The following is a 10,940-nucleotide window of genomic DNA, read 5'->3' on the forward strand; positions in this document are numbered from 1 at the left end:
ATGGCAAGTGCTGAAAGCAGTTCTGAAGCTGCCGAGTTAAAGGTACCTCAGACTACTTATGCCTTTCATACTGATGATATTAATGAGTTGAGAAGATATCTTAAAACCATGTTTATTATCTATAGAGATCAAACTTTAACATGTGAAAGATTAACTTCTGAAAATCTTGCTTGTAAAAAGAGGAATGATTATTTAGAAAAAGAGTTAGTCACGTTCCATCAAACTCAGAAAGATAAAGATGATGTTTTCTATGTTAGGGATAAATTACTTAAAATGAATGAATCTCTAAAAACTGAGTTAGAGAAGGAAAGAGAGATTATCAAGACTTGGACTAACTCAGGCAGAACAACTCGAAATTTATTAAGTAGTGGAAACTGGAAAGAGGGCTTAGGTTATGGAGATGATAAGAATGATAAAGGAACTGTAGAAATTAAGCCTATAGTTGTTAAACAAAAATCAAAGTTAAAACCTGCTAAGTTTGTAGCTGTAAAGTCTGATACTGAGAAATCAGAAGTTAAAAAGGAATTAACTTCTGACAAACTAAAACAGGAAAAGACAATTGAAGTAAACGTAGGCTTAATGAAAAAGAAGCAGCTTAAGCATAAGCTAAAAGAAGTTAAGAATGCAAACAAGGTAAGATCACCTAGGAAAAATAGGAATGGAAATAAAGGTGTGAATAAAAGCAATGATTATAAGCCTGTTCCTGATGCTCCTAGAAAAACGTGTCATAACTGTGGAAGTTCTAACCATCTGGCTTTTTTTTGCAGGAAGAATAAGAACATAAACTCCTTACCTTCAAAGTCAGGAGTTAAGAGTCAGTCTGTTAGATATAAGCCACAAAATCCTTGTTTTCATTGTGGTAGTTTATGGCATTCCATTTATACTTGTAAGGAATATCATAGTTTGTACTATGATTATTATCAATTAAAACCTTCTTTAAAGAAAGTTAGCATTGTTCCTTCTAGTATAAGTTCTGATACACAGTCTGATAGTGTAAATGCTGATAAGAAAAATGTTAACATAAACTCTGATGCTAAATCCGCTGCAAATGTTAACAAACTGAATAAGGCCACAGGATCCAAGCAAGTCTGGGTCCTTAAAAATAATCATTAGTGGTCGTTGTGATTGCAGGGCAACAGGAAAAACATCCTAGTTCTGGATAGTGGATGTTCAGGACATATGACTGGAAATAAAGCCCTGCTATAAGACTTTGTGGAGAAGGCTGGCCCAAGTGTTTCTTATAGAGATGACAACATTGGAAAAACATTGGGATATGGCAATATCAATCTTCGAAATGTCATCATTAAAGAAGTAACTCTGGTTTTAGGACTTAAACACAATCTGCTGAGTGTTAGTCAAATCTGTGACAGAGGTTATCATGTAGATTTCTTTGAAGATCACTGTGAAGTTGTAAGTAAATCTACAGGCAAAGTTGTTCTGCAAGGTTACAGGCGTGGTAACATTTATGAAGCTAAGCTTTTAACAAGTACTGATGGTTCTGCAATCTATCTAATAAGTAAAGCATCAATTGAAGAAAGCTGGAAATGGCACAAGAAACTCTCTCATTTGAATTTCAACAATATGAATGAACTGGTCAAGAAAGATCTTATGAGAGGACTGCCAAAGTCAGTATTTGCTCCTGATGGCCTTTGTGATTCTTGTCAGAAGGCTAAATGGAGGAAATCTTCATTCAAGAGCAAGACTGAATCATCAATTCTTGAGCCTTATAACCTACTACATGTTGATCTATTTGTTCTAGTGAATGTCATGTCTATTGTAAAGAAGAAATACGCTATGGTCATAGTGGATGAGTTCACCAGATACACATGGGTGTATTTCTTGCACACTAAAAGTGAAACTCCATCTATCTTGATTGATCATGTCAAGCAACTGGATAAATTGGTCAAAGATTCTGTGAAGATAATAAGAACTGATAATGGCACTGAGTTCAAGAATTTGATCATGGAAGAGTTCTGTAAAGACCATGGAATTAAGCAGGAATTCTCTGCTCCTGGAACTCCACAGCAAAATGGAGTTGTTGAAAGAAAGAATAGAACTCTCATTGAAGCTGCACGAACTATGCTTGATGAAGCAAAGCTACCAACATATTTTTGGGCTGAAGCTCTGCAGACTGCTTGTTTTACGCAGAATGCAACACTCATTAACAAGCATGGAAAGACACCATATGAGATGGTAAAGAAAAAGAAGCTAAATCTGATGTATTTTCATGTATTTGGATGCAAGTGTTTTGTTCTTATGACTCACCCTGAATAGCTATCCAAATTTGACTTAAAAGCTGATGAAGGAATTTTTGTTGGATATCCACTTTCCACAAAAGCCTTCAGAGTCTACAACTTAAGAACAAGGGTTGTCATGGAATCTCTCAATGTCTCTTTTGATGATAAGAAGATTATTGGACTTGAAGATTTTAATGATCATGATCAGCTGAGATTCGAAAATGAAGACTCAAATTCTGATACTGAAAATCCTGAAAGTCTAAATCCTGATAATACAAACTCTGATGGATTAAACTCTGATGTTATTGAAACTGTGGTGACTACGTCAAAGGAAGATGCACCTGTGCAGGGGGAGCATACTGAAGATATATCCACATCTCAAGAAGCATCAGAACATACAACTGGCTCTTCAAGTTCTGATTCATCAAGTTCTGATAAGCCAAGTTCTGATAGTTCTAAAAACTTAAATTCTCAAGGATCCAACTCAGAGGGCATAGTTTTAGGGGGAGCATCAGCAAATGTTGATGGAGATAGCATGGATCATGGGGGAGCATCCAGTTCTAGGGAAAACCTTCCATCTGCAAGGAAGTGGACTAAATCACATACACCTGACTTAATTATTGGAAATCCTGATGCAGGTGTCAGAACTAGAACAACTACTTCAAGTGAATGTCTTTACAATTCTTCTCTTTCTCAGACTGAACCAAAGAAAGTGGAAGAACCTCTTCAAGATGCTGATTGGGTGCAAGCAATGCAGGAAGAGTTGAATGAATTTGAAAGAAACAAAGTCTGGACCCTAGTGCCAAGACCAAAGAACAGATCTGTTGTTGGTACAAAGTGGGTGTTCAGAAACAAAACTGATAGTGATGGCATAATTACAAGGAATAAAGCAAGGTTGGTTGCAAAAGGATATTCTCAACAGGAGGGAATTGATTATGATGAAACATTTGCACCAGTTGCTAGATTGGAATCCATAAGGAAATTTTTTCCTTATGTTGCTCACAAAAAGTTTACTGTCTATCAAATGGATGTGAAAAGTGCTTTTCTTAATGGAGAATTGGAGGAGGAAGTATATGTGGAACAACCTTCAGGCTTTGTAGATCCCAAATATCCAGATCATGTCTACAGGCTTGATAAAGCACTTTATGGCCTTAAGCAAGCTCCAAGAGCATGGTATGAGACTTTAGCTCAGTTTCTTCTGGAAAGTGGATTTAACAGAGGAACTATAGACAAAACACCGTTCTTCCTCAACCATGGAAAGGACTTACTTCTGGTTCAGATATATGTTGATGATATCATCTTTGGTTCTACAAATGACAGACTTTGCAAGAAGTTTGCCAAACAGATGTAGTCAAGATATCAAATGAGTTTGATGGGGGAACTTAGCTATTTTCTGGGCCTTCAAGTCAAGCAGAATGAAGAAGGCACTTTTATTTGTCAAACCAAGTACACCAGAAATTTGCTAAAGAAATTTGGAATGCAAGATTGTTCAAGTGCATCCACTCCCATGGCCACTGCAACAAAACTGGATAAGGATACTGGTAAATCAGTAGATATTACTGATTACAGAGGTATGATTGGCTATCTACTCTATCTAACTGCTAGTAGACCTGATATCATGTATGCTACCTGTCTTTGTGCAAGATTTCAAGCAGATCCAAGAGAACCTCACTTAATAGTTGTGAAAAGAATTTTCAAGTATCTTAAAGGAACAGCTGATCTGGGATTGTGGTATCCCAGAGAATCAGATTTTAAACTAATAGGTTACTAAGATGCAGATTTTGCAGGTTGCAAAATTGACAGGATAAGCACACGTGGAAGCTTCCAATTTCTTGGAGGCAGATTGGTTTCTTGGTTTAGCAAGAAACAAAAGTCAATTTTCACATCAACTGCAGAAGCAGAATATATTGCTGCAGGAAGCTGCTGTGCATAAATTCTTTGGATGAAGAATCGGTTACTGGATTATGGGTTAACATATTTTAAAATCCCTATTTACTGTGATAATCAAAGTGCTATTCCTATGACAGGTAATCCAGTTCAACACTCAATGACAAAGCACATCAGCATTAGGTACCACTTCATAAGGAAACATTTGGATGAAGGTACAGTGGAATTGCACTTTGTTCCAACAGATCAACAACTAGCAGATATCTTCACAAAACCACTATGTGAAGCTACTTTTACAAGATTGGTAAATGAACTTGGAATGGTTTCAGGTTCTTTCTCTAAATCTGCTTAGCTTTTGTTTTGATGCATCAGACTTTATGATCAGTATTTATAGATATTACTCTCTTTGTGTATTATGTGCCTAATTGAAAATTGCTTAAGTACTGATTGTTGTCTGATGTGAATTTCTAAACCCTGATAGTGAAATGACTGTTTCTGTAACTATTCAATCCTATGAGGATAACTGTGCTAGATGCTGACCAAGTAGTCTTTAAAATACTAAACATCCCATGTTTGAAGTAATTATTTATGTGGAAATCTTTTAACACAAGCAAACTCTGATATTGAGCTTAGTTCAATTTACTTTATGTATCTTATTACTAAGTCAAAAACTAGAATAGTGCTTCTTATCTGTTAAGTTCTGATGTTAGTAAATATGATGGATGTACTAAGTGCTGATAAACCTCACTTATCAAAAGAAAAAGGAAAAGAAAAGGGAATAAAAATCAGGTACTCCTTTGAGATCTAGAGTAAAAAAAAATTGTGGAAGGGACGACCCAAGTGCATTGCTGGTATTAAGTAATATGCATCAGATTAGCAAAAATAAATATTTTTCTTGGTGACTTTTCACACTCTATGATTAATGGAGAAATACTCTGATAATAGCATAAATTCTGATAAGCAGTCGTGACTCACTTACACTGAGAAGCGACTGTAAAATGGAATTTCAAAAGATGCATAAAATAAGCACAAAACAGTTAAGGTGGACTCATGCATGAACTCATTCAATAGTAGGCTTCAGAATAATGACAGATTTTAAGTAAAGTTCTTAGTTATGCCTTATTTCTAAAATGTCCTGAAGTGAATCAGACTTTACTCTTTGTCTGATATTTCTCTTAATGCACACACTTACACTCCATATGAATAATGAAATTTACTGTAGCGATCAATGTTGTTTTCGATGAACAGTTTATGTGTCAGATTGCATAAATTCTGAGGACAGGTTCTGATGGAAGTTCTCATGATTAAGTTCTGAAGAACTGAAATCAGAATTTGTGTGAAGAATTACAGAAATAGGCAGTCAACTTTTCGAGTTAAGAAATCATGTTCTGATGACTGTTTGTTATTCCCAGTGGACTAACAATGAGATTTACAGAAGGGGGGTTGAATGTAAATCTCAAAACTTTTTCAAGTTTTGAGCAGTTTCTAAGGCTAAGTGTTTTAGTGAGCAAATGTGTGTGAATTGCTTGAGGCTAATATAGACAGATATATATTCAAACACAAATGTAAAGAACACAAAGAACTTAAAAACTTTTCTGGTGGATTTGTTGTTCCACCAGAGATGTGTTATTTTAGAAAATCTGTGATTCAAAGAATTAAATCACAGTTGCTTCCTAGTACAAACTAGATGATTTTCTCTCTGGATTTTTCTAAACAGCTCTTGAAAATTCACACCTAATTACTAGCTGCTACTTGGTTTATATATCACCAAGTATACAAGTGAAGACAAAACTGTAAAATATAATTAAAAAGGCTCTTCACATGTTTCTTCTTCATTTCTCTATCCAATGCAATTTGGGTTTAGCTGTTAATCTTTGAATACTCCCTTGTTTGCACCAGAATGGAAATGCTGCATTTTCTTGATTCCTCCTAGAGGCTGCCACATTCCAGTTTGTCTCTGTCAACCCATGTGCCTCTGTCAGCTTATGAATTGTCACTATCAACTGCTATTGAACTAAGCATCCTTTGAACCTTTCATCCATTGATGCCTTATCCGTTGAGGCTTTATCCGTTGAAGCTTTATCCGTTGATGCATTAGCAGTTGAAGTCTTATCCGTTAAAGCACTTATCCGTTGATGGATATTATCCGTTGAAGCTTTAGAGACATCCGTTGAAGCTTTGTTTCTTATCCGTTAAAGGTCTTCAATATCAGTTGATACTTCTTCACTTATACAAAATTACAAGGCATGAAATATTTACAATTAGCCCTCCTATTTGCATATCCATTAGTAGTCAACATGACTGATAATTTCATACAACATCTAAGAATTACAACTTGAATCCAGAGAATGAAATGTGCTACAATACTAAACTTATTGCTAAGTAAAGCTACTCCTTCAACGGATAGCCAAGATGGTCTTATCCGTTGAGGCTACAAACACTAGATTTCTACTTAAGTGTTTTGTTTAACTTATCATAGTTAATACACATATTCCTAACAATCTCCCCCTATTTATGTCTACTAGAATTGTAGGCATAAATTTGGATTTAGCTTGATGATAACAAAACACTTGACAAACATATTAACTGTAATAAAGCAGAAATTCAAAAGTGCTGCAAAAATGTGTATGCTGAGATGGAATTGAAGAATTACATTATTTCCAAGGGTGCTCCTTTAGCCTGAGCAGATTAATTTATTTTCCTTTGATCCCTTGTTTTCTTTCCTAGCCTCCTGTCATTCTCCTCTATTTGAAGTTGAAGTTGTCTGTAGAACTCAACTTCATCTTCTTCATTGATGTCCAACTTAGATTGTATATCCTCGAGAGTTTCATTACTTGTAATCTTGAGCTGATCTTCAAGTCTGAAAAATCTTCTGACTCCTTTGTTGTCTCTGAACTCCATCAACCAATAACGTGATTTGTGAACTGTAATTCCTCTTTCTTGAATGAGTAATGTTCTAGGTAAGGCATTGGGCTCCCACCAAGTCTTCCTTATATTGGCAATCTTGTTGAGAATCTCAGTCTTGGCAGTCCTGGTAAAGCCAGAATCCGTTTTTATGGCTGAGTAGACTCTAACCAAGGTATAGTGGCCTTCATTCAGAATCCTGTAAAGAGGCCAAGTTCTTTCCCCACTTCCTTTGTATTTGAACACTAGTCTTTCTGGTAGCTGTCTGTAGGCATCTATTCCCCTTACTTCCTCCAGCTCATCCAGATAGAGTTCAATGTCTGAAAATTCCTTTATGTCACAAATGTGAACATAATCATCCTTAGAGGCTTCTGGCTTAGGCTTAGGCTTCTGAGTGAATTTGATTGAGGTTGGAGGAGGTGTTGATTTATTTTTCTTTTCTGCTTCTTTGATGGTGGAGAAGAGGTTAAGAAGGTGGGCAATTTAATGGTGTCCCAATCAATTAGTTCCTCCTTAGGAGTGATTGTTTCACCATGGATGTTTATGAAGGGGTCAGGCACAATGGGTTTAGGAATAGAGGGTAGTGGTTTGGATTTTGATTGGGTTTCTTCAGTCTCATCTACCATCTTTCTTTTTGTATTGGCCTTCTTTCTGTTCCCTTTCTTCCATTCCTCTCTTTCCTTACTTCTTTCTCCCACATCATCACTAAACATGTCCCCCATACCTACATCTTCACTCTTGTCTTCAATTTCTTTCTTTTCTTCAGCTTGACTTGACTTTAGCTATTTTTCAAGCTTTGCGTGTGCTCTTTTGTCAGCCATGTTCATCCTTTCAACCACATTCATGGTCTCTTTGTGATTTATGATACTTCCACCCAAAACCTTGTCTTCATCAGGCTTTGGAAGAGGAAAATCCACTTCTTTCATCTGAGCAAGGCTTAGAGGATTCTTTGTAGAGTCCTTATTGGATCTGTTGTTGGGCTTGAGAACCATAGGTTTCATATTCTTGGCAGAAGTCTCTCCAACCTTATTCCTCCTTACTGGCTTGAGCTCCATAATAATTGATTCCACCTTTGTGCTATGTTTCACAGATTGTGATTTAGAAGCTGTAGAACCAAAAATTTGTTGCACCTTTTCATCAATTTTCCTCCTTTGCTCTTTGACTTGCAATTCAGCTGCTGCTATCTGGATTAGATCAATTCCATCAAGCTTTCCTCTGAATTGAATAGGTGGAGAAGTGGTGATGGCAGGAATTAGCACTTTAGATATTTGAACTGTTGTTGATGGCTCTCCTTCCCCTTCCCTTTTATTCTCCCCCTTTTTGTTATCATCAAAGGTAGGGGTCAAGCCTTGTGCTTTTGCCAGCTGCATTAGTAGATTTGTCTGAGTTTGTTGATTCTGAAGAATGGTGACCATAGAGTCTTCAATGATCTGAACTCTATTTTCCAACCTGGCCAGCCTCTTGTCAGCATCAGATTCTCTCCTCAATCTCAGCAACAAATCTTGCATAGTACCATAAGGCATGACTGAATCCAACTTCTCAGCATTGTACGATTTCAGATCAGCAATATCCTGCTTGAGTTCATCCACACTTAGATTCTGTCTGATATGCTGCAACTACAAGAGATGCAGAGAGTCTAGATGAGCTTGAAGAAGTGCCTTTGTACCAGCATCTGTAGTCTCCTGAAGGGCCTTCTGTATAGTCATTACTTGCTTGACCAAAGCTACACCAAACTTTCCTGGTGTAGATTCCTTTGCCCATGCCCAGTCAGGTAGATTTGGAACAGAACTTGGGCCTGTTGCTCCCCCTAAGTTCATGCTCTCATTCAAAGAATTAGAGTCATCATCATTAGAATTTACTCCAAATTCTTCAGATGGCTCACCAGCTTGAGAAGGCAGCCTATTAACAGCAGCTTTGTCTCTTAGAAGAGATTCTGAAGTGTGTACAATATTCAAAGTCTGCTCTGCCTCCACATTGCCCTGAGCAGCCAACAATTGATAGGCTGGAACAAGGTAAGTAAAAGTGTCAGCATCCAAGGAAATGTTATCAATTACAGCTTTGTAATGTTGCTGAAATTGTCTTTCCTTTTCTGCATCATCCACAATCATTGACTCACTATCAATGGCTGGATCCACCCTTATAGCTTCTATACCTGCCTTTCTCTCATTTTCTCTATTTTCTTGCATCAGGGGCTCCCCCTGGCTCACACTCACACCCTCACCCTCACCTTCTAGGGTGGCACTCCCCTCACTTACTTTTGCCATACTGGAAGAAATAGCATGCATATGTTGACTCTCAACCTCTCCTTTTGCCTGGGAGCAACCCAGCCTCTCACTCAAATTATCACTCCCTTCCCTCAAACCTAAAAGTGATTGAACAGTATCCATGTCTTCTACAGTTGGAATTGTTTCTGTTATATGTGTGGAGACCATCAACGGATAGGGAGTATCCGTTGAAGTGGAAAATGATGGTATCAACGGATAACTGTTGTTAAGCTTATCCGTCGAAGAACAACCACTTGTCAACGGATGAGAGATATCCGTTGAAGAAGGAAAAGATGTAGATATTGAAAGTGACATAATTATTGAATCTGTGTGAATTGATTTTAAGTGAGGTGACACAGATTCTTCAACTATATCTGAAAAAATTGGCTGATGATCCAACAAATCATCTAAAAGATGATGATCATCAGGATTTGAGTGGGGCTCCTCCTGAGTTTTAAGGAGGGAGAATCAGGAATTGATGTGAATATCATATCCACGTCCAGAGAGGGTGATGGAGAGTTTGATGATTGATGTGTTTCTATTATGAGAGAATGGGGCTGTGACTCCACATTTGCTGGAGTCACATCAAGCTGAATTTGAGAAGGCAAAGATACAGGTGGATGTATCTGTGCTGTGTGTGCCCCCTGTGTGGAAACTAGGGTTTGAGCCTTCTTCTTCCTTGAAAAGGTTTTGATTGGTGAATGTGTGGCTTCAGTGTACCTCCCTCTTTTATTTTGTGTCCCTGGTTGGGGACTATTTTCAATAGCTGCATCCTTTTGGGAGGATGCAACTAGGGATGTGTTTGACTCCTTTTGAACCACCACAGTCTTTTGAGAGACTGTGGCTTGGCTGGATGGGGTACCACTCACCTCTCCCACCTTATCCTGGGGGGTTTCTTGACGTTCAACCCTCCCCTCACCACTCACACCCTGTTCACTCCCTTCAGGGTTTATGGTAGTTGTTACAACTGTTGTCTTTTGGGAAACAACAAAGGTGGTTTTCTTTGACTTGTGTTTTAAAATTTTAGTTTTGGTGGCTTTGGTAGGAACCTGTTGGGACAAAGACATAGATTCCAATGCCACACTAGAAGGCAAAGAAACAATGGGGTTGGAAACAATAGGAGTTATAGAAGTGTTTACCTCACTTACCTGTGGTGCATTCATTATTGGCAAATATACCAATGGCACCTGGCTGTTGAGGTTGATTCTCACAAGGTCTGCAAGGACCCTTTTCTCTTGTGCCCAACATTTGAGTTTATTGCTCTCATTAGATATAACCAACCCTTCAGCAACATGGTTAGCTAATAACATAAAGAATCTAGCATAGTAGATGTTATGGGGTCTATTAGCTTTGTTACCTAACCTGGAACCTAATTTTAGCATGACATAGTTGCTAAAATTAAAGTACCTATCAGAAACTAGCATATAGAGCATATTAAAAAGAGATGAAGTTATGGCATCAAAATTGCTAATCTTCCCAGAGAAAACCTTGATAAAGGCATCTCCAAGAAAACTCCATTCTTTCCGAAGGCCCTTCCTTCTAATACTACCTAAACTAGCAGAATTAAAAGCATAGCCTATGGAATCTAACATAGCAAATATATCTTTATCAGTATTGGTGTCATGGCATTATTCTCAGGCAACTTAAA

This window comes from Apium graveolens, chromosome 9 (genome assembly GCF_009905375.1).
Source record: "Apium graveolens cultivar Ventura chromosome 9, ASM990537v1, whole genome shotgun sequence".
NCBI lineage: Eukaryota > Viridiplantae > Streptophyta > Magnoliopsida > Apiales > Apiaceae > Apium > Apium graveolens.